Source organism: Lepidochelys kempii, chromosome 11, assembly GCF_965140285.1.
Source record: "Lepidochelys kempii isolate rLepKem1 chromosome 11, rLepKem1.hap1, whole genome shotgun sequence".
In the NCBI taxonomy this organism is placed as follows: domain Eukaryota; kingdom Metazoa; phylum Chordata; order Testudines; family Cheloniidae; genus Lepidochelys; species Lepidochelys kempii.
Window position 1 is genome coordinate 21,081,320 of NC_136390.1, and position 24,035 is coordinate 21,105,354.

A 24,035-nucleotide genomic window follows, 5' to 3' on the forward strand; every position below is an offset into this window, starting at 1 on the left:
ATGATACCAGCCTGCACTGACTGCCTTCATTTTTTAAAATAGCGTATGCTTTGAATAAGTGAGACCAATTAAATCCAAGGAGGGCCTAAGGAAATGGTGCCAGCAGTCAATTACTGTTTGAGTTAATAAATCCAGATTTTTCACATGAAAACTAAAAGAGAAAATCATCTTCACTTTTTTCTTAAATGGAACCTAAGTAGAGCTCTTCAGGCACATTTTTCTGTGGACTGAAACTAAGAAACTATGTCTGCAGCCAGTTAAATACTAGGAATTGTTGCAATCTCAGACATTTTTGCTCGCAGAAACATGTAGTTTTCAAAACAAAACAATGTGTATGTCATGGCAAAGCACAAGGTCAATGCAAAAAGGTTCTTCTTGCCTGTTATCTTTTTAAATCTGGAATCTCAGCCATGTGGTGAGGAGTAGTCAGTTTTACAACTGAGAGTGGGGAGGGGAGAGACAAGGAAAGGGGGAGGGGAAAGAACAATTGCACAGATATTTGTGTGGAAGAATCTTAGTGTATGTCTACACAGCAACTAGACACCTGCGGCTGGCCTGTGCCAGCTGACTTGGGCTCGCAGGGCTTGGGCTGGGGGTGCTCATTCATTGCTCTTTAGACTTCCAGACTCGGGCTGGAGCCTGGCCTCTAGGACCCTGCAGGTAGGGAGGGGGTTTAAGTACAGGGTAATACCACAATTCCAATTCATGTCACACACCACACAGTCAATATCAGAGGTTTTCAACCTGTGGGGCACCCCCTCCAGTGGTGTGTGGAGGAACATTTTGGGGGGGGGGGGTGAACAGTGATGCCAAATGGCCCGTGCCAGCCCCATGCGGTGGGCTACGGGCCTGCCCATCCGAGGGGCAGGGAAGGAGTGCCACCTCCACTCCCTGACTCACCTCAGTGGGCCACCCAGCTTGTGGGTCAGTGTCAACACCCCCACTGCCGCTCCCACTTCCTCTATGCTACCACTACTTACAGAAAAAGGGAGCCACTATTTTTTTTCTAATTGTCTGCAAGGAAGTTTCCTTTTTGCAGCCTCAGGAGGCTGATTAGGGCTGTAAAACACAGGTCTCATTACAAATCACTGGAAAGTAGAGCATTTCAGAATTATTGTAAGTGGTATTTATGATCAGACACATCACTATCAAAATTGCACCTTCTTATGCTGCATCTCTGCTTCCTGGAAGTATCTGATGATTTTAAATAAACAAGTTTCCTTTACCTTTGTAATCCTGTTAGCACCGTAGAGTCAATAAAGCTGTGGGATAGGGAGCCAGATTCTGCATTACCAACAAATAGCCTAATCCAAAACCCATTGAAGTCAATGGGAATCTTTCCAGTGAAGTCAGTTGCTTTTGAATCAGGCCCTAAGGCCTTGGTGTTCTCTCCCCGTTGGAAACAAAGAAAAAAGTGAGGAAAAACTCCTGCTGGAAGTTCTGAGAGATCCTCCTAGGGGATTTTCCCCAGAATCCTCCCTTTTGAAGAGAAGAGGTTTGCAGCTTTGCACTGGGTGGGAGGCTGTCCAGCACTGAATTGCAGGCCATTGGAAGTTGGAAAACTAACCCCCTTTGGTTCCTTTGAAAATCTCAAGTATACAGATTATAGTTCTAGGTTATTAAATTTTACACCCACTCTGCTACTCAGAGCAGTAATACGTCAACAGGAAATGCATCTGATTGTCTCAAAAGGTTAACTTTGTTTTCTGGTGTAAAATGAATGAATGAATAAATGTTGGTCTCAAGAGGAGTTTTAAAATGCTAGCAACTGGCATGGCCAATGGGTGTGCTATGCAATTGGGGAAAAGGCAAATTTAGAGAGGGAAAGAAAATACTTTATGAAAAGAGAGGGAAAAAATGACTCGTAGTGTACAAACACAAATGTTGACTTGAATAGGAATGTTTTGCTTTGGGAACAATTTACTGTCTTTCTTGAAGTTAGCAGCACTAAAGTTGCATTGGTTTGGTTTGCTGGGGGGAAAATGGGTCACTGCATTGATCTGTTCATTTGTGTATGCAATGTCAAGAGAGAATTATTCTTTTAGGAGTGAATAGACTTTTCAGAAATTATAATCTTACTGGTCCTGGTTTTGTTAAAATCAATGGAAATTGTCACTGATTTCCATGAGATGAGGATCAGACCAACTGTGTGTGAGAGAGTGAGCAACAAAGAAACCCTGCTAGGTTTGTGCACAAGATGCAAAAACCCTGCCAACTTCATGTGTTTGTGTGTGAGGTGCAGAAATCCTGCCAATGTCTCATGCTCAGCTGGATGCTTCAGTGTACTGAAAATAATAACAGAATACAGAAGCTGCACTCACAGTTGTGTTTTGCCAGAAGCAATTGAGCCATTAGTTGTGTTAAAATACTGAAACTAAAATGAATTAAGCAAAATGATTACCTGCTACCTCAGCCTGTTAAGAGTCCTGAAATGTCTCTTTTTAAAATGACACTCTGGAATGCCATGCCCCCACTCAAAGAGAAGCCCATCCTAATTTGACTACTTTTGTTCCCTTTCCTCAGTTTCTTTGAGTACACATCCCTTCAATAGCTGGAGTTCTTACTGTGTTTTCATTCTGTAACCCACATGCCTATACTTCAGCACTTGATTTTTTTAACATGCAGACAAAGTGAGAGAAGGGAAGGAGACATTGATTTTAGTTGAATCCTCCATGTCTTTGCAAACAGCAAGACAGAGCAACTTGGAGCTACATTTAGGTACCTACTGCCCCGTGGGTACCTAAGCCCAACATTTAGGCACCACTGTCATCCACAAAACTCCTGCTCAGCGGTCACCTAATTCTGTAAGCACATAAAGCCCCTAGGTGCTTATGTTTTTACCAGCAAAGTCCCTGAGGCACCTAGATTTCTGATGCTGGGCATGCATAAAGTCCTGACATTGCAGAGCAGCGCAGTGCCAACTCTGAGGGAGTCACAAATTAGGCATTCCCCAGCTTCCTTCTCCTGTGGGGCCAATTAGTAGGTGAGCTCAAAGATCACCTCAGAGCTGAAGTGGAAGTGCCCCCGTATACCTCAAAGCCCAGTTGTTAGAATACTCATCTAGGATCTGGACAACAAAGGTTCAAATCCTCACTCTACTTGATTCAGAGGTGGGATTTACCCCAGGTGAGTCCACAACCACTAGGAGATTCTAGGTAGGGATCTGTCATTCTCTCCTGCTGAAATCATTCCACTTTGTATGAAATAACTAAATATTCATTAGGCCAAAGAACAAGTGAGAATGACCACAGTCCAGTGATTAAAGCTCTCACTCTGGAGTTGGGAGCCCTGGCTTCAAGACCCTGCTCTGAATCAGGCAGAGTGAGTGATCTAGCCACTAGGCTATAAGCTCAGGCTCCTCCTCCTTGTTTTTTCTTGAGAAAGGACTGACCGGTCTTAAGTACCTAACTCCAAGAGAGGGTTCACTGCTGTGAATTCTGTTGCACCTCCCTCCAATCCACAATTAGGCGCCTAAGTCCCCTGGAGGGAAGAGTCTTAAGCCACACCCCTCTCCTTGGCATTTCCTGCTGACTAACATAGGCATTTCTCCACTCAGCATGCTGACTTCTATATATCCTTTTTTTAGGCACCTAGCTCTCCCAACGCATTGTATAGGAAGCCTAGTTTTCTATGGTATGTCTACGCTTCTACTAAAAACCCAAAGCTGGGCCATGCCAGCTGAGTCAGGCTCACAGGGTCTGTTTAATTGCAGTGTAGAAGTTAGGGTTCAGGCTGGGGCCTCGGTTCTAGGACCCTGCGAGGTGGGAGGATTCCAAAGCTCAGGCTGGAGCCCAAGCCCGAACGCAACAGTTGAACCGCCCCGCGAGTCTGAGCACTGTGAGCCCAAGTCAGCTGGCACAGCCCAGCCACAGGTGTCTAATTGCAGTGTAGGCATACCCTAACTTGGTATTATGAATTCCACTAGGCAGCAGGGAATGCAATGCCCAAGTCTCCCTTGTGAATCTAGCCCTAAGTTAAGAGAGCCCAGAAACATCCACAAGTAGGGCATGATAATTACTGGACATTCCAGGTAGCTGCTTCTGAAGCTGTACAGAAAATTTCCATTAAGGGCAACCAGTCTTGCTGGTTCTACACATTTGCCTTCTGAAAGCTGAACCAATCAGAGCTTGGAGGTGGGGAGGCAAGAAGGCTATGCACTCATGAGTTGGAGCCAGCCCTGTGAAGTCAGTGGCTGATTAATGTAAGGTTAAGGTATGTCTGCTGTGAAGGCTGCATCCCAATACCTGTACCACTTTGGATACACGCTATGGATTCCCAGTACTGTTAGAAACTTACAAGATAGACAGCTATTGTCTTGGGGAATGTAATTGCTGCTGGCTGTAAGGATGTTAGCACTGTTTTGCTTGGATGATTCTGGAGTGTTTGAAGGGATTAATAGGTTGCCATTCTTTTTAGACTCTGGGGAATCCAGGTGATGCACACATTTTGAGGCAATTCTACAGGGCCTGAGAAATTACCCCAGTGAGATCAAAGGGGAACATGTTTGTATGTGTGTACCCAAGTATAGAAGTGTCAAACCCTTGCCCAAAAATATATGTAACCACAGCAAAATGGAGAAAGCTGAACGAAGACCACCAGTAAATTTTCTGCCTATTGGTTTTGTTAAAAAAAATTCTAAGTATTCCAAATACTAGTTAACACACTTTTTTATGTTTTGTTTACTAAGAAATTGTATCCCCCTTTGAAGCTGACTGGGAACTGTTATTAATGCCTACATTTAGGGATTTGCATATCATAGCTCTGATGCTTAACTCTGTGTAATACTTTTTTGGCATAGACAGTACTCTGGCCAGTGGCTCAGCATAGAGATAAGATAAAGTTCAGTAAAATGGGAGTATAATAGTTGTATAAAACTACCTCAGCGCACACATACTCTTGCCCATTACAATTGTATGTTTACAGCGCTGCTAGCTATATAATGTTGCATCTATGCAATGCAGTGTGGGCTGTAGAATACACCGGCTGCCCAGAAAATGGGGATGTACAGAGAGAAACAGTGGAGTGTTCCTTTAGAGACAGTGGTAGGATACAGTAATTTATAGAGCTTGAAACAACCCAGATTACACTAGCCAATGAGCCATGTGGTTACTATTATTTGTGGAAGATAGGCTTCTGCACCAGTGTGGACCAAAGCTTGCTATCTCCCTAGCAGATCTAGTGGCCTGTGTATTACAGCTTTGTGGTGTTCATTTTTATGTGAATAGCACAGTCTGGTTAGCTACTTTGCCAGCCTGTCAGGGACCAGTCTTGCCACCCATTCTGCTCCCATGCCTGTGGAATACAGGGCCTATGAAACCCTGTTCTGGTAACCACATCAACTCCTGTGACCAAGGGTGGCTGATGCCCTCAGCTGTATCTGCTTTTTCTTTTGCAGAAGTTGTAGTCTCCCCCTTCACTCTACCATGGATCTAATGCCCTGCAGAAACTCTACCTCCCCATGAATGCCCAGTGGTGGTGTGACATGTTTTTCATGGGCCAGCAGAGTGCCACTTCATTGGTTCACATTTTTGGTACATCTCTTGTTCCTGCACACAGGGTTTGTTTTTGTTTTTGTTTTTTAATTATTATTTTACATTGTTTGGGAGGATCAGACATCCCATTCCCCATCTGACACATTTTCCTGTGTCTCCCTTAGACATCACCGTTCAAACTGTGTTCAGCAGAAAAGAAATATCCACCAAACTGCGTGGGCAAAGGACTCGATAATATACACCTGATCATTTCTGTACCTCTAAGGGAATGTAACTTGTCCTGTGACTAGTCAGTGAGGCCCAGCTGGAGTGCAGAATATGCACTTAAAACTATTTCACTGTCTGCTAAAGCACTGTAAAGGCTGCCACAAAAATGACTTGGGGAAGCCGCAGGGGAGAAATCTTTAGATCATGTGAAAGCATCCAGTGTAACCAAAGCTGGATGCACAGATGCTCAGATACCACATGAATGGAAAAGGGTTTGAGATGCTGCTGGCACGCTTTGCAAAAGAGAGAAAGAGGTACAGGGTAAACATGACCATGGTACATCACAGGGGAGAGAGAGACAGAGACAGAAACTAGTATTTATTGATGAATGAAACAAATGACAAGGGATTTCCTTGTAATATTTGAGAATATGGGCAGATGTGTGAGTTTAGGTTTCTGGGTAGCACAGTGAAAATTGAGGCACCATGACAACTGCTTTGCTGTCAACAATTATTAAATCTAGTCATTTGAGAAAGTAGAAATCACATGTGACAAATGTTAATTCGCTACTGGAAGGTGCTCAGATACTGTGGAGATGAGGATGGTAGAAGAACCTATATACAATAGAAGTGTGAAAGCACTAGTTATGTTTGTTTATTACTTCCTGTTTTTGAAGATCCCAGTCAGAACAAATAGCTTCAATAAACCATAGTATAGGTGTGTGTTGGATCATGTGACCTTCATGTAATTTGAGACAGGATCACCACCACTGCCTTTTGAAGGAAGAGACAAATGTTTCCCAGAGGTACCTGAACAACTTTCTAATGGGGATCATCTTCTTAGGACTATGTTTACTTGCGGTATATTATCCAGTCACCCAATGTCTCTGTGTATTGCATAGACTTCCAGACAGGGTGAGGTCTCTGGTGAACAAGGTGGAGAAAGCTGGAACTTGAGCTGTGTGGAAGTATTTTTGCACCTGTAATTTAACAGCATGAAAGCAAGGAAGTGAGTAATGTAAATTATTGATATATACTGCTAATGGTTTAAAGTGGATTTACACAGGAGCGGGAGCTCTTGGCACACCATCCAAAGAGAAGGGGGATGTTATTGTGCTGCTCCCGCAAGGCAGGGATAGGAAAGGAAACTCCTCTCTACTGTTGTCAGAAGAGGAGGACCACAGCTCCATCCAGCCTCCCTCTTACTTTAATTCCTGTATCACATTGTACTATATACGTCACAAGCATTCCACAGTGGGATTTATATTTTTGAATCAAATTCTGTGGTAAAACTAACAGTTTGCTCAATGATTTAGAAAACTAGTTTTGTTATGTTTATTCAAACTGCTTTTCATGAAGTGTGCTGAAATTTCTAAGGCCCTTCATTAAATTCTAGGAAGACTGTCCCAGATGAAATCATCATTGGCACTTTTCCAATATTCTTACTTTCATAGTGTGACAGCTATTTTGGTGTAAAAGTATTTGATCTGAAAGGATTTTTTTTAACATAGAAAGCATGATGAGAGATTACTAATGTTATGTAGACTTATGTTCTTCTTACAGGTGGTTGAGACAGTTGATAAATGAAATAAAATGGCATAATGTGAAACTATTTTGGAAAAAGTATGAGAGAAATGATGCTTTGGAAAAAATACTAGATGGTGTCTTGTTCAAATTCTAGTTTTCCCTTTTCTTATTCTCATCTAATTTCAAAAGGATGAAGTATTCACATTCTCTCCAAATGCTGAGTGTTGCTTTATGTGGGGGTTGAAATTCAATGACAAATGAAGTCATGCCTGTATAACAGGCCAGCTGATAGCACTGCTATTATTAAGGTTACCTGACACTTCTCATTATAAGACCATGTTTTCAGTTGTGTATAACTTTGCCGAGCTTTAATAATTGTGGCTGAAATTTTACATGGCAAGTATTTGATGCAGGCTGATTGGTTAGGTGGGTTTTTTGTTTTTGTTTTTTGTTTAAATTACATTTTAAATGGTTTAGCTGTTTAAGAATGAGGGTAGGGGAGAATAAATTGTTTTTCCCATGTTTAAAAAATAAAAATAAAAATTCTTGTGACCATTTCTCTGAACAGCTCTTGCATCCTCATACTTCGGAGCAAGACTTTGAAATTTGGCAGTCCTTTGTGTCATGAATGTACCTTTTGCTAACCCCATGAAAATCCATCCAATTTTCATAAAATCATAGAAATATAATATTGGAAGGTACCTTACAAGGTCATCTGGTCCAGACCCCTGCACTGAGGCAGGACTCGGTAGGATTTACACTATCCCTGACAGGTGTTTCTCTAACCTGTTCTTAAAAACCTCCAGTGACGGGGATTCCACAAGCTCCCGAGGTGATTTGTTCCAGTGCTTAACTACCCTGACAGTTAGGAAGTTTTTCCTAATGTCCAATCTAAACCTCCCTTGCTGCAACTTAAGCCCATTTCTTCTTGTCCTGTCCTCAATGAATAAGGTGAACAGTTTACGACTCTCCTCTTTATAACAACCTTGTACATACTTGAAGACTGTCATGTCTCGCCCTGAGTCTTCTCTTGTCCAGACTGAACAAACCCATTTTTTAAAATCTTTACTCAAAGGTCATGGTTTCTAGACTTTTAATCATTCTTTTTGTTCTCCTCTGGCATTTCATCAGTTTGCCCACATCTTTCTGAAGATGTGGCACCCAGAACTGACACAGTAACCCAGCTGAGGCCTTATCAGGATTGAGTAGAGTGAAAGAATTACTACTTGTGTCTTGCATAATGACAGGTTTCAGAGTAACAGCCGTGTTAGTCTGTATTTGCAAAAAGAAAAGGAGTACTTGTGGCACCTTAGAGACTAACCAATTTATTTGCGCATAAGCTTTCGTGAGCTACAGCTCAATTCATTGGATGCATCCGATGAAGTGAGCTGTAGCTCACGAAAGCTTATGCTCAAATAAATTGGTTAGTCTCTAAGGTGCCACAAGTACTCCTTTTCTTGTGTCTTGCTTACAATACTCTTGCTAATACATCCCAGAATAACGTCTGATTTTTTTGAAACAATGACATTGTTGGCTCATATTTCATTTAGGATCTACTATAACCTCAGATCCTCTTCTACAGTGTTCCTTCCTAGGCAATCATTTCCCAGTTTGTATTTGTGTAACTGATTATTCCTTCCTAAGTGGAGTAGTTTGCATTTGACGTTGTTGAATTTCATCCTCTTTATTTTAGACCATATTGAATTTTAATCCTATCCTCCAAAGCACTTGCAACCCCTCCCAGCTTGGTATTGTTCACAAAGTTTCTAGACGTACTCTCTATGCCACATCCCTGTGGCTTCATGCAGATCCCATTGGCTGGGAATGGATTATTTGCTCTATTATCTTTCTGGGTACCAAAGTTAATCAGATTGGCCTATAATTCCCTGGGTTGTTCTTATTCTCCTTTTTATAGATAAGTACTAGATTTGCTCACTTTCATTCCTTGGGATCTCTCCTGTCCTCCATGAGTTTTCAAAGATAATCACTAATGGCTCAAAGATCTCAGAGATTTGGCCAAGTTATAAGAAGCTGAAAAATTACGTTTTGCACATGTTGAGATCCTTCTTCAAGTTGAGCAGCAAGAATTTCCAAAAATTCCATCCTCACTTGAACAGCATTCTCTTACAGCTCCTAGGACTGACCGGACTCAGGACGCACAGTCCCCATTGAGCGTGCTTCTTCCAGTCCATGGCTCCATGCTCCATGCTTCCAGCTGCTCTGGGCCTGGACAGACAATATGGAGCCTCACTCTCCAGTGCTCCCAGTGCTCCTTCCTGTTGGCACCTGGGTAGCATGGAGAAGGAAGCAGTCTGGTTTGAATGCGGAGGTTACAAGAGCTGGACCACATTGGAGAGAAAGCAATAGATTGGGAGGAGTCTGGTGAAACTGGAACTGGAGGGGGGAGAAGAAGTGTAGCTGGCTGGGCAAGGAGGCTGAACTAGGGGTTGAAAGGGAGAGAAGGCTGGGACTGGAAGCTGGTGAGTTAATATGACTGTGGTGAGGGGGGCAGGGGAGTATGTGTGTGAAGAAGGTTGGGAAAGTGTATATTTTTTCTGACTCTTTTTTTTAATAGATGAACAATGAAAAGTACACAAAAGTAAATGACTTACAGGTAATCTATGTTTCCTATGTGCAATTTGTCAGCGGTGGGGGTTTTGTGCTATATATTGTATATTTCTATATATTATGTACATTTGTAATCCTAAGGCTGGGGTTTGTATGTTTATTCCCTTTATAGACCTAGAATCAGAACAAGAGTTATTTCACAATGGGCAAATCCCCTCCAGCAGCACAAAGGCCACCAGGAAGAGAGGGGGTCAGCTGTAGTGACAGTCAGCAAAGTACTTGAAGTTATCCAGTAATTGGCCTATACTGGAACTTGGGATGTGGAAACTTCCCTGTGCTTTGTGGCAGTCTGACAACTCCTGATCTGAACTCTGTGATCTGGCCCTCTCTCTGTTTTTTGTCTAGTTTGTTTATCCCCATAAAATAAGTCACCTCATTGTTGTGCTCTTCTAAAGCTATAAAAAGAGGTGAGTGACATAATTCACAGACTTGTTCTGTGTTAACATTTCAAGCCTTTGTTTTACTGTGGTGCCAGATAAATTTAGTCAAATTCATATTTAGATCTATCTCATTGTACTGATACATGGTGGTTCAGAAGTCTTTTCAATTGCCTCTCCAGCCCTTACTTATTCCTTTGCGTGGAACATCAAGCCCCAAGAGGATGTTGCACCCTCAGCTAGGCTTCTTTATCCAGCACGTAGCACAAATAAAGCAAAGTTTCTCAGGTACAAACATCCTTATGTCACCTTGCCTGGAAAATTGTAAAAAAGGAAAGTGAGATGCTGAAGTTGGAGAGCTCCCTGACTCGGTAGGATACCTACTAAGTGGTTTCTTTGAAGTCTCTTTTTGAAGTTTTTTGCTGCAGGATGGCTACTTTTAAATCTGTTATTGAGTGTCCAGGGAGATTAGAGTGTTCTTCTACTGGCTTTTGTACGTTACCATTCGTGCTGTCTGATTTGTGTCCATTTATCCTTTTAGGTGGAGACTGTCCGGTTTGGCCAATGTACGTGGCAGAGGGGCATTGCCGGCACATGACAGTCTCAACAAGGAAAATAACAGAACACCACTGGCCATCACATACAGCCCCCAGCTAAAACCTCTCCATCGCATCATCAGTGATCTACAACCTATCCTGGAAAAGGATCCCCTACTCTCAGAGGCCTTGGGAGACAGGCAAGTCCTCGCTTACAGACAGCCCCCCCAACCTGAAGCAAATACTCGCCAGCAACTACACACCACACCACAGAAACACTAACCCAAGAACCAATCCCTGTAACAAACCCCATTGCCTACTCTGTCCCCATACCTACTCTAGCGACACCATCATAGGACTCAGCTACACCATCAGATGCTCATTCACCTGCACATCTACTAATGTGATATGTGCCAGCTATGAGAAAAAAACCACACACCTGTAAATGCAATACCCTGTAAACAGAACTGCCATTGATTTCAACAAAGATGAAAATTCACTGGCCCATACGCTGCTCTCAGCAATCCCTTTGCAACTCAGCTGATCCATGTGGGAGTGCCACCCACACAAAAGAGAACAGATCTTGGCTGCCTGTGCCTTGTGGGTCATATGTGAAAAATGATCATGCCCCATCTGTGCATTTGTGAAATCAAAGGTTACGAAGATAGAATACTTTCATTTTCTGTTCATTTTTAGTAAAGACACATAAGATAGGGTAGAGGTAAACAATAAAAAAAAGATGGTTTGTGTGCTTGTGGTTACATCCCGCTCAATGAGCCGAGACTCAAGGCATTTCCCAGAGCCCTAATAAAACAGCCAATTTAATATAAAGATTATGGAGAAACTTTTCCTACTCCATAGAGATTCAGAGGGTTAATTTGAGGCACCCAAGCATTAAACAGTTGTTCTGAACAGCTAGATTCTGGCAGCCCCAGCTTGTGAGCATCAAAGTGGGGAAGAGGACACAGGAAGCCACTCCCCTAAGTGTACTCACTAAGGAAGCAGTCAAGTGGTCAGATTGTGGCTGCTCTTTGAGTGGACACACAAGGCAAGAGCAGAACATAAGGAGCTCTTTCCCCACGGCGTACCCATTGGAATGGTAGTGCTTCAACTCCCTGTGTGCAGGGGGCAGTCAGCCTAATGCAGCCTCAGGAGCAGCATGCTCCAGAGGGTCACACCAGTGTGGGATGGCAGCATGCATAAGACCCAACCGTATTCTGCCCCCACTGGTGTGCAGAGGCTGACACTGGCTGGAGGCTACAGCTATATCCACACTACAAGCTTAGCGGTGCGATTCTCCCGCTCACATACACATATTTGCACTAGCTCTCAGTGTGTACGTGTGCAGGGGAATCCTACCCCTCACTCGTAGCATAGCCATGGCCTAAAAGGAGAAGTAGTTCTGCCCCTCCTGTATGCCAGTGAAATTTGTTCCCACAGATGTGTAAGAGCTATGTACCCATCACACACAAAATGGCCTGCTGGGGGAAGCTCTGCGGGGGCATCAGCACATTGATGTGTGTGCTGCTGTCCCACCCGGCTTACAAAAGCTGGCCCTGTGTGTTCTTGTAGTAAGGTACAAAATGTAAGTGGTACCCTCCTGAGCCATGATTATATGTACCACTTGTCTCTGAACCTCACTTGATATGTTTATTTGCTGTTTAACATGTCACAACTATTTGAAAACCAATAAAACCCTGCACATGATTTTTCAATTGTGACACGGCTGCTGTTTTCTGAGGAGACGTCACTGGTGTGGGTGATATTGTTATTCATCTCTTCCCTCTTCTAAGTGCCTGGGATTTACTCACATATTTCATCAATGCATTTTTTCATTAAGTCCTCTTGACCCAATGCCTGGAAGTGCAAGAGGCATGAAATGTGTTTGCTCCCTCCCAAGAGTCTTCAAACACTTGTCCACCGTTCCAGTGAATTCTGACAATGATTATTGGATAAGTACTCACCCAGAAAATTCAACTGGAACACAATGATTAAATGCACAAGGATGATTGCAACATCATCAGAAAGGGCTATAGGCCTTTAGTTTCACATGGTTTTTCTGGCTCCAAAACCCTTTAGAGAGAGGCCACATTTTGCAGTAACTTTTGAACACTAATAATAGATAGGGTCTCATCCCACTGTTGGCATAATGCAAAATGCAATTGGTATCTTTATATACATTTTTTCAGGGTGTTTTATGGGTTACAATCTCAACTGGTCTAGTTAATTTAGCTCTCCTATACATGTCTACCTTTGTGCCACTGAACAGTTTCAGTGATCACAAAATGGTCACATTGCACCCAAAACCATAACTGAGACTTGGATGCAGCTCTTCAGTGTGTGAGTGTGTGTGGAAATCTTTCAAGATACAGATATATGGATAGTTAAGAGGCTTGTCAAATCTATCCAGTGAAAAAATTTATTCACCTGATGGTATCAGAGAATGGCTTAGAGCTGGACAGATGCAGCAAACATTTTCCAATGACTGACAAATATTTTGAAATGGTTTATGTCAGCCATACCCACGAACCTTTTAGACTACATTGTCTCTGACCCTACTGCAGGATGGAAAGTATAAAGAGCCTTTTCTCCCCACTTTTGTGTTTCCCACACACAGGCCAGAGCCAATAATAGTTCCTACACACAATAGGGGACCTCAGCAACTTCCCCCCTGTACCTTTTGGAGCACAAATTATGCCAAAAAGGGGTGGGGGAGAAGGTTCCAAACCACCTCTGCACCTAGCTGTGGAGCTGGCTGGACATGCAAAAAGGAGCAGGCCGCACCATCGGAAGGTCATCTTTGTGTGCTGAGAAGCCAAGAAGCAAGACTGTGTTCTTCATACCCTCGCCTCCATTTTGCACGTCCAGGCAGAGCTAGCCATGGTCCAGTCTTTACATGGAGGAATCACTGAAATCTTCTTATCTTGCAGCAGACACTGTGCAACAGTACATGTCTGTGTGATGGAGGAAACTTGGCCCAGGATGGTAGATTGCCACACAGTAAACTACATTTGACCTAAAATGCTGAAAAAAGAGCTAAGGTCAATCCTGTCAGGGCACAAAGCTGTTTCCATGGAGTCTGTTGCTTAGACTGCTAAACTGCCCCCGTTGGCAAACTGATACAAAGACTTGGAAACACCAAAACAAAGCTTAAACACAATTCCCTAAATCAACTAGGAACCCAGCATAAACAGGGCCTAAAGGATTGCTTTTGGGGTCTTAAAAGCCACAGCTTTTGGTGGTACTGGAGACTCAAATCCATTAATCCTTTATGTATTACATAGCAAAAATCATTTTGAAGTCAAGAATCCAGGCCATGCATTCAATACTATAGTTTTAATGAGGTGCTTGATCCTTATGTAAGAGCAGCAACACATCCTGTAGACCGCAAGAGCTAACATAGCACTATAAATGGCACCACTTACTGGGCTGAAATGTCATTCACACATTTGTTATCTCTCACACCAACAAGAAAGGCTAACACATAGACACAGTAGCTGAAGGAAAATTGCAATTACTGTATATTGAACTGTGAATATGTTTGTGTAATTATCAGCTTTGAACATTTAAAATGGACATTTTTAGTTTCCAGCAGCAGTGATGTAAGCTAATATTTTGTTTAAGGTTTGCGAAAAGCCACAGTACTCTCATTAACAGCACTGGCAATTGCCAATGTTGCCTGTACCATACTGCACTGGGTTGTGATCTCATTAGTGCTCACAAGCTAAGCTGATTTGAGATACGTCAGGAGACAGGAAACCTCCAAAACCCTAACCGTTGCTGTAGCAAGCACTATTGGTAATGTAAAAGATGGTGTATTTCCCCACAGTAAGTACTGAGACAATGCTATAGCACAATGCCTGAGAAATTGATAATGGAGGTCTGGCTTTTGAATAAAATGTAAAATTGAGGTTCCGATTATTGTGATCACGAAAGATCTTATGCCACTTCTTTGTAAGAAAAGGGATGCTACGCCTAGTTTACTCTCTTCCCTATTGAAGTAACCTGGTGTTCTAGCCAATTTCCAACATTCTGTCTCCTTAAAGTCCCTCGGCAGGTTCAACAGGGTAATCTACTCTTCCATTCCTGAATAAACTGCTATGTGCTGTTAAAGACTTACTGCGTTCCACCCCAGAGGTGAATACATTTCCATGGAAGATGAAGTCAGTCTTCTGTAAACATTTTGGAATTATATAAAACTAAAATTATATCATGAAGATTTCCTCTTACTCATGACCAAGAAATGGAATGGACTAAATACCTTTATATTTTATATTGTCAAGTTTAAACAGCATTCTAAGAGGAATAGTGCTTGTGTTCCCCATGCCTACCAAGATCGGTCAGTAAATTCACAACTGGGATTTTAAAATTTCTGGTTCCCTGCTCAACAGGTGTTATATGAAAACAACAGTAGAGAGAAACAGAGAGAGCATGTGGGTGTAAGTGTAGACTGCTGTATTACCTTGCCATGTAACAATGCATCTGATTCTGATCTTGCACTGGTTTTACATTGGTGCAGCCTCAATGTCTTCAACAGAATTACTGCTGGTTTTACAGCAGCATAAAATCTGGCCCACAGATTTTTATGAATATGTTCCCTTTTGCTTGAATGAATGCATTTGAATTGCACGTTATATGGGCACTAGCTATGACAATACAGTCCCTTACCTCTGTTATTCATACAACCATAGCTTTCCAAAAGTGAAATAATATTTATTTTTCAACATTTATGCTGTTTGTCCATCTTTTGCATTTCACTGAGCTTTGGCAGTGAAACTAGACAGGTTGAATTCCAGTCACTCTCAGTTTCTGGGTTTCCTGAACTAGCACAGTTTTGAAGCATTTGATAGACAAATAGCGCAGACATAGGCGCTTTCTCTGTGGGTGCACCAGGGCTGGAGCACCCACGGGAAAAAAATGAGTGCTCAGCACCCACCGGCGGGCCCTGCAGATCTGTTCCTGCCCCATAGCGCCTCCCATCCATTGGGGATCAGCTGTTCAGCCGTGTGCAGAAGACGCTGAGGGGAGGGGGGGCAGAAAGAGGGCGGGGCACACTTGCGGGAAGGGGTGGAATGGGGTGGGAAGAGGCAGGATGGTGGCAGGGTCTTGGGGAAAGAGGTGAAGTGGGGCAGGGGGGTCTGGGCCTGAGCGGGGACTGACTGCAGGGGCATATTTAAGTTCAAATAAACTAGCTCAATTAAAATTAGAAAAAAATGAAAATAATTTCTACTAATACTATATTATGCAAAACCTATTTTCCCCCAAACATCGAATTTTTTATTACAAAATTACAGTCGCTGAAAATTAGTGAGACAAGACAGGTGAGGTAATGTATTTTATTGGACCAATTTCTATTGATGAAACAACAAGCTTTTGAGTTACCTAGAGCTACTATCTCACCCATCGTGTCTCTCTAATATCCTGTTCCAACATAACTGCACCAATCCCTGCAAAAAGCTGAACAAGTCCTTCAGCAAAATGACAAAATCTTGCACTTCTGAAAGATTTTTTTGTAACCTTTAGCAGTTACTATATTAACAACCGCAATTTGGATTACTTGGTCTGTTCAGTTTTGTATCCATTGTGTGATTTGTTTTGTTTTTATTTTTATTTCAACTAGTAGAATGGAAGGTCAAGATAAATTACATTTTCTAACCATCATTTTTCTTGTGGAGTATCCTTTGCATCAGCTCCAGGATACAAGCTAAACTCACGCTTCGCCAGTTTTTTAAGCACAACAAGCAATCTAAGGTTGAAATCTCATAGCAGAGTCAATCCAGGCTGAGGAAGAGGATATCATGTTATACTTTCTACCTTGCACATATCACTCCCTTGAAAAATTGCTCCCTCTACAAGTTTTGCAGTTTTAAGGGATGCTTTGACCTTTGGATCTAATGTCACTTACAATATCTATTGGATCAGTGATGCATATTATCAAGCTCCAGTAAAATTCATTACAATTCTATAGAAATTGTTGTGAAGTATATCTAAGCCAATGGCTAGATTAAAAAACAATCACAGAGAGATTCAGAGAGACAAATACTGAGGCTGACAAAGACACTTAATTGTATTCCCCTTTCACATGCTCAGTTCTCTTCTGCCCATACTTAGATTTAAATGAATGAACTCTGAGGTCAAAGCAGACACAATTGCTTTCTCCTCTCACTGTTGATTTAATATGGCAGATTAAGGAAAGGTACAATTAAACAATAAACATGACACTATATATTTCTTGATGCCCTATTGTCTTCCTTTGTTGGGTTGCTAAGTTTTGTACCACAAGCGACCGAGCAGTGGTAATACTCCCCACATCTTGAAGTATCTCACACATTGTCTATGCAACATGTCAGTGTGGCTTGACACTGCATAGGTCACATACCACAGTTGGTTATGTATAGGGATTATTATTAATAATAAATATGTAAGTAATGCCATAAATGGACTGTTAATAGAACTTTGCAGAACATAGAAAATACAGAATATGAGCCTTAAAGCACTATATAAGAGCAGCAGGAAAATGTAGCAAAGTCCTTCTTGCCTCAGTTAAGCAAGGGCTAATTCGACAAAGAAGGTTGCCTGGCTAGGCTCATCATCACTGCAACTAAAAAACAGCAACAAAAAAGGGCTTAACCTACTTCCACTGAGTCATATGCAAACTTCCCATTGCGTTCCACAGTAGCAGGATCAGAACCAAAATATTTATGAAAATTCATAACACATTATAACATATAATGAAAAGGAAAACAGTCCTTGTAATTTTTTAATCTGAACTATAAAACAATTACATTAATAAGACATAATTATGCCATTAAATATTTAATATTATTTTACATTTTCTTTTGACTATAGTTCAGCTTTAAAGATCTGTTAAACTTAAGAGATACTTATATATAAAACAGTATTAATTATTATAAAACTAATTTTGACTTAATGCGGTCATCAGAGCTATCAACATTTCCACTTTTATTTATCCTTAAGAAAAATTAGAAATCTTCAGTACTTTATATTTTATTTTTTCTGTAAATGGAAACATAAATAACATCATAAATATGTTAAGCAATATACATAGTTACAAGAAAAAAACTCATGTATTATCCTTTTCTCTTTTAACGTCAGCTAATTTACAATTCATGGCAAACATTTAGCAGAGCTATAACATTTATTAACATCTACATTTACGCAGCATTACATCAATAATAACCAGCCGCCTATTTGCCATCACTCCAATAAATAATTAATCTATATTTGCCAGATGCATATTTGCTAAAATGGCAATATAGCTGTTATATGGCTATTCAATGTAACACCATAGCCTAATCAACATACACCAGTTTTCTGCAGGAAAATACAGTAATTCTGAATATCCTAACTTTTCTTCATTTAATAGCTCAAACATAATATCTTGAGTATTTCCCAGATTGCTAGACAAATTAAAACTTTCTGAGGACACATTTATTTATAGGCAAGTCTATGGTACTCTCCACAGTAGTATTTGAGGCTCAGAACCTCAAAGGTATTTAAACACCTAACTCTCAATGGCCCTAAATACCTTTTGAGGATCTGGGCCAGTGGGCTTAGTGACAAATATTAGTGACCCTGAAGTCCCACAGAGGCCTGAAGAGTTTGTGGTTTGCTAAGAATAGAAAGCAGAAGAAGTCCTAACTCCCCCACTTTTTTTTGCCATAATCTCAAGACAATACATCCTATATGATCATTATGATTTAATAATAATAATCAGGCTCTAACCAGGACGATGGTCTCATTGTGCTAGGTATTGTATAAACACATCTGAAGACTTGTTTCCTACTCCAAAGCATGGGCAAGACACATTATGGACCTGATCTTACAAATTCTTAGCATTGAGCATAGTGCTTACTGCTGTGAATAGTCCTATTGGTTCTCATGGACTTCATTCATCTTTGGGCTTAATTTTTAGTTCAGTTTCAATGAGATCTAGCAAACAAGCTAGTTTGTTGTGTCTACCTTTGCTCAGTTATCCATATACAAAATTTTATTGAAATAAAAAGGGGAAAAGTGTATTCTATAGTCAATAGGCACTGCAGAAAAAACAGAAAACATGTGCACAGCAGGGGCAAGTGCATAGCAGATATATTCTGCCATGATTGTGACCTCCCCTAAAACATATGGAGAAGGTGATTTTTCACGAACCATTCAGGTTCCAGAGTGTTGCGGAATATGCCTTGGCCACAGTCCCTATGTACACATACATACACAGGTTATTATTTCTAGTAGTATTGATTGGTGTTTGTTTGTGGGGGGAGAGGAAGGTGAGGAATCCATGTACAGAGCCTGTCTAGGGTGACCATAAAGGTTAATTTTGCTCTGTGTGTGTATGCGTGTGCATATGCACACATCCTTTTCTGCAGAAAAGAACGTAGGGGTTACAGTGGATGAGAAGCTGGATATGAGTCAACAATGTGCCCTTGTTGCCAAGAAGGCTAATGGCATTTTGGGCTTTACAAGTAGGGGCATTGCCAGCAGATTGAGGGACGTGATCGTTTCCCTCTATTCGACATTGGTGAGGCCTCATCTGGAGTACTGTGTCCAGTTTTGGGCCCCACACTACAAGAAGGATGTGGAAAAATTGGAAAGCGTCCAGCCGAGGACAACAAAAATGATTAGGGGACTAGAACACATGACTTATGAGGAGAGGCTGAGGGAACTGGACTTGTTTAGCCTGCAGCAGAGAAGAATGAGGGGGGATTTGATAGCTGCTTTCAGCTACCTGAAAGGGAGTTCCAAAGAGGATGAATCCAGACTGTTCTCAGTAGTAGCAGATGACAGAACGAGGAGTAATGGTCTCAAGTTGCAGTGGGGGAGGTTTAGGTTGGATATTAGGAAAAACTTTTTCACTAGGAGGATGGTGAAGCACTGGAATGGGTTACCTAGGGAGGTGGTGGAATCTCCTTCCTTTGAGGTTTTTAAGGTCAGGCTTGACAAAGCCCTGGCTGGGATGATTTAATTGGGGGTTGGTCCTGCTTTGAGCAGGGGGTTGGACTAGATGACCTCCTGAGGTCCCTTCCAACCCTGATATTCTATGATTCTATGATCCACGTTGTGGGTCATTATGTGGTTTGACAAAATGTGGATTATAATTTGCCTCACCTAGAAGATTTTTACATACTATAACTTTTTGCACTGAATATATGCAGCCACAGCAATTAGTAATGTATTATTTGATACTTTGGGCAAGAGAGGAGATATTATTAATGTCTTATATGAAATTATTAATTGTATTTCAGCATGGTGAGGCAGTTCAAAAGTTCCTTTCACGGCATTTAGATATTGTGATTCCCCATTAATACCAATTTGCCTGCCTACTTGGTCTCAGAACAGCTCAGTCCCTACAGGCTTTTCTGAATCTCTCTCCTTTCTGTTTCCCGGTCACTTTTTTCCTCCCCCCTGCCCCAACTTTCTTTCAGTCCTATTTAATTATTTTTAACTCCAAGTCTTTCATTTTATCTGCTTTTTAGGGGAGCATATGACCTAGGTTTTGTTCCCAGCTTTGTTCCCACAAGCTCAATGTGTGGCTTTGGCCGAATCATTTAAACTCACTAAGTGGAATTTTCAAAAGTGCCTTAGTGACTTAAGAGTACAAGTCCCATTGTATTTCACTGCAACATGCTCCTGTGTCACTTAAGCATTTTTGAAAATCCTACCCTTCGTACTTCAGTTTCTCCATCTGTAAACAGTTAGACTTGCCATCCTTTACAAAGAGGGCGTTGAGATGCTCAAATGAAAAACGTCTCTCCCCATTACATACAGCCACATGCCCCATCAGTCGGACTTGTGGAAGAAAAATCTAGTAGGCCTAAACTAATAGGCCTAAAACTTTGATCAAGCTAACTGTGTGTATAAAGCATAAGAAGAGGGTGAGGAAAATTCCATTAAGAGGCAGATAGCAACAGCTCAGCTTAAAAATGTAACCACAACCACTAGAAGTTAGAAAAGATCGTTAACCACTAAGGAAGCACAAGTTAATAACAGGTAAAACTTGTTTTTCTATATTCCAAATAAGGCAAAGCTACCATTGAAGCTTGTACTATATGCCAAATAAGGAAAATGCTGTTGAAGGAAGTGTGCTTAACAGATTGTGGTTTTCAGCTATATAAGCTCCTGTATTTTCTGTTCACGGCAGAGCAGCTCCGGCTTACTCTCTCTGTATGTGCATGCTTAAATAAAGAGGACCTCAGGCTTTGTTCTGATCCAAACACAACGCGTGGTTAATTTTTCCACCACAGACTTGAGCTGTAGCTCCTTAGCTGTAAAAGAGTGGGGACTGCTGGTAGAATGATCTCCATTAGGGCCCCCTTCCCTTAGAATTTACTCTCTCTTCGTCCAAAATAGGCAGAGTTTTCTCCCCTTAGGGAGTGGGAACATTTCTGTGAATCTGAGCAGAGGAGAGAGGACTCTGGGGGCAAGGGACAGGAGAGACTTCAGTTTATTTCTAAATTTTATAGCTGTAAAGGTATGGTGAATTGAGAGTAAATAGGGAAACTTGTTTGTGTAAAATTTCATATTTTAATCATGTTTTTTCTATCACAGTATATATTGAAATGTAACACTGAGAGACCCCGATTGTTGGTGGGCGAGATCGAACCTGGGACCTCTGGAGTTAAATGCATGTGCCTCTACTGCATGAGCTGAAAGCGACAGGTCTCAGCTAAGGCTGTGGCAGAGTCTTTAAGTGGTCTCGGTGCCACTAGAGGTGCCAGAACACCACACCCAGGAGGTGTGTGTATTGGTTACCTAACTAATCAATCCATTAAATAAAAGCCAGTGAACATATTACTTCTGTAATGATCTTTCATAATGGTCACACCTTAAATGCTCTGTCCATTTTGAAAGGTTCTTCTAATTTGAATATTTTCATCTACTTAAGATGGGGACTACTGTCTCTAAAAGCTAGAATGAACATTTTAAGAAGGATTCCTGACATTATCTTCCATTTTTCACACCAGCACCCTGAATTCATGGCTCAAATTCTAATACATTTAGGTAAGAGTTTAACTTTTTTTATTTCTGTTTTCAGAACATGGACTGTATCACCAGAATGTCACAACTTGATCTCCTTGTGTCTCTGTCAGCCTTAGCCCCCAGTGTGGATATATGGGAACTGTGTTTTCCTATATAAATCACGGTCAAAACAACTGGAAATAAAAACTGAAACACAAACGCACCAGAGAAAGGCAAGGACAGAGAGTAAATGCTGTACACACTGTGTAGACATTCTTGGGTATTTACTCACACAGGAGGTCATACAGTCACATGCTGCTGCTGGATTTTAAAAGCGATTTGATAATTTTATCATCAATAAAAGGATTCACAGCTACGCAGCACAAGCTCCGATAATACAGGCAATGCTCCAGGGCATAAGCAGAATGCTGAAGGGGGAAGGAAGGATTGCTCCCTATATCTCTACACAATGAAGAACACTGAATAATTGGCTAGGTGCATTATGCAGGGGGACAAGGATGCCACCCTCCTTGGGAAGCAGCCATTGTGTTGGAGTCAGGTTACCAGCCTGGGTGGTCAAATGAGCCAATCCACTACAGCAAGTTTTATCTCTCTAAATCAGAGGGGAAAAAAAGTCTCCTGAAAGACAGAAACTATATATTGCTGAGAGAGGAGTTAATAACATGGTTGATAATCTTGTAGAAGTGAAAGAAAAATAAGATTCAGGGAGACGAGGATGGCTTAAATTCAGTGACAAATCCAATATTCACTAGTCAGTTAGATATTCTTCCCACACGGACAAAGAAAAATATCAAAATATCTTCTGCTTGTTGTACCTGAAAAATGAGTTTTTGTGTTCTACTTCCTCACTCCAGCATCACATCCAACCTAGGATGCATCTAGGATGATAATAGAGCTGATGAAGTGATAGACGTCTTTGTGAGTAAAGTTCTGTTTCTTTTATCCCAGCAACACATTCACTTTTATTTTGATGATTCATAGGGGTTCATTTAAAGAGCCAGTATTATTCCCCCCACTCCTTTACCACACTTTACTCTCACACAAAACAATATTTGCGTACAAAAAACACCCATCCATTTAAAGAAAAATCTGTCTTTAGAACAATAGTTGACACGCAATCTAACATAAATCTCACAACATAACATGTTCTGTCGTATGCTGGGGCCGGATCCTCAGCTAGTGTACATCGACATGGCCTGCACTTGCTCCTATTGAAGTCAATTCTCATCAGTTTCAATGGATTGAGCCCAATGCATTAATATAGTTAAAGCACTGAAGAGAAAGGAGTTGAAATAGCTAAGCAGATGGAAAAATGAGCTCAATTCCAGTCTGAGGCATCATTTTACTAAAAGAAGTGTTAGTGTTGGAAGTGTTATGTACAGCACAGCACTGTGCTTTGCGTGTGTACTCTCTGGAAAACAAAAGCATGGGTGTTACTGAAATGAAGACAGACAGAATGTAATTTTGTCATTTGATGTGTAAACAGATTTAATGCAACAAAAATCAATGAGAAAACTCTCCAAAGGATATGTATTTTAATGTGTTATCATATTTCACATAGACTTCATGAAATTCAATTTCAATTACAGCACCATTTACAAACAGTGCTATGCCTCCCTGGAAAACATATGGCCATCAAAACTTCAGACAAAACACTGCCAAAGTCTCTCATAAAAAATAAATAGCCATAAGCCAGTGTGTTATTGTCCTTTTAATATCTGCTGAATGCCTATAATTCTTCTCATGTCTGCCTCTGCTGTCAGCTTTCTGATATTTCGGTCTCCTTTTCACACACCTCCCCTTGAAGATGGGTCATACAGAAAATACTGGTATGAGCTGTGCTGTGGGTATTACTTAATTATTTTGGCTATTATCTTAAATTTCAGCTGGGCTGCTGAGCAAAAAAGAAAACCCTCTAGTAGTTTACAGTATGGCTATGTACTCACACAACAGATGCTGCAGCCTGCTAGAACAGGGGAAACGAGCGGTGAGCTGCAGAGTGGCAAAGAGGTCCCTGGGAATACTGGGTTTAATGTAGCGACGCCCTGTCTGGTCAATTAATAATCTACTTCACAATTTATGTGACCCCAGTTCAATGAACTATAAAGTTCACTCCAATGCTTGATTAGACATCAAGGTTAGCAGAGTGTAAGAGGGCAGAGGGCACATTGTATGGAAGCAAGTACCTCCCCTCTGGGCACCTTGTAAAGTAGAAGTTGGAAGGTGTATCCTAGCACTCTTGAGTCTATACCATTGTAGTTTAGGCTCAAA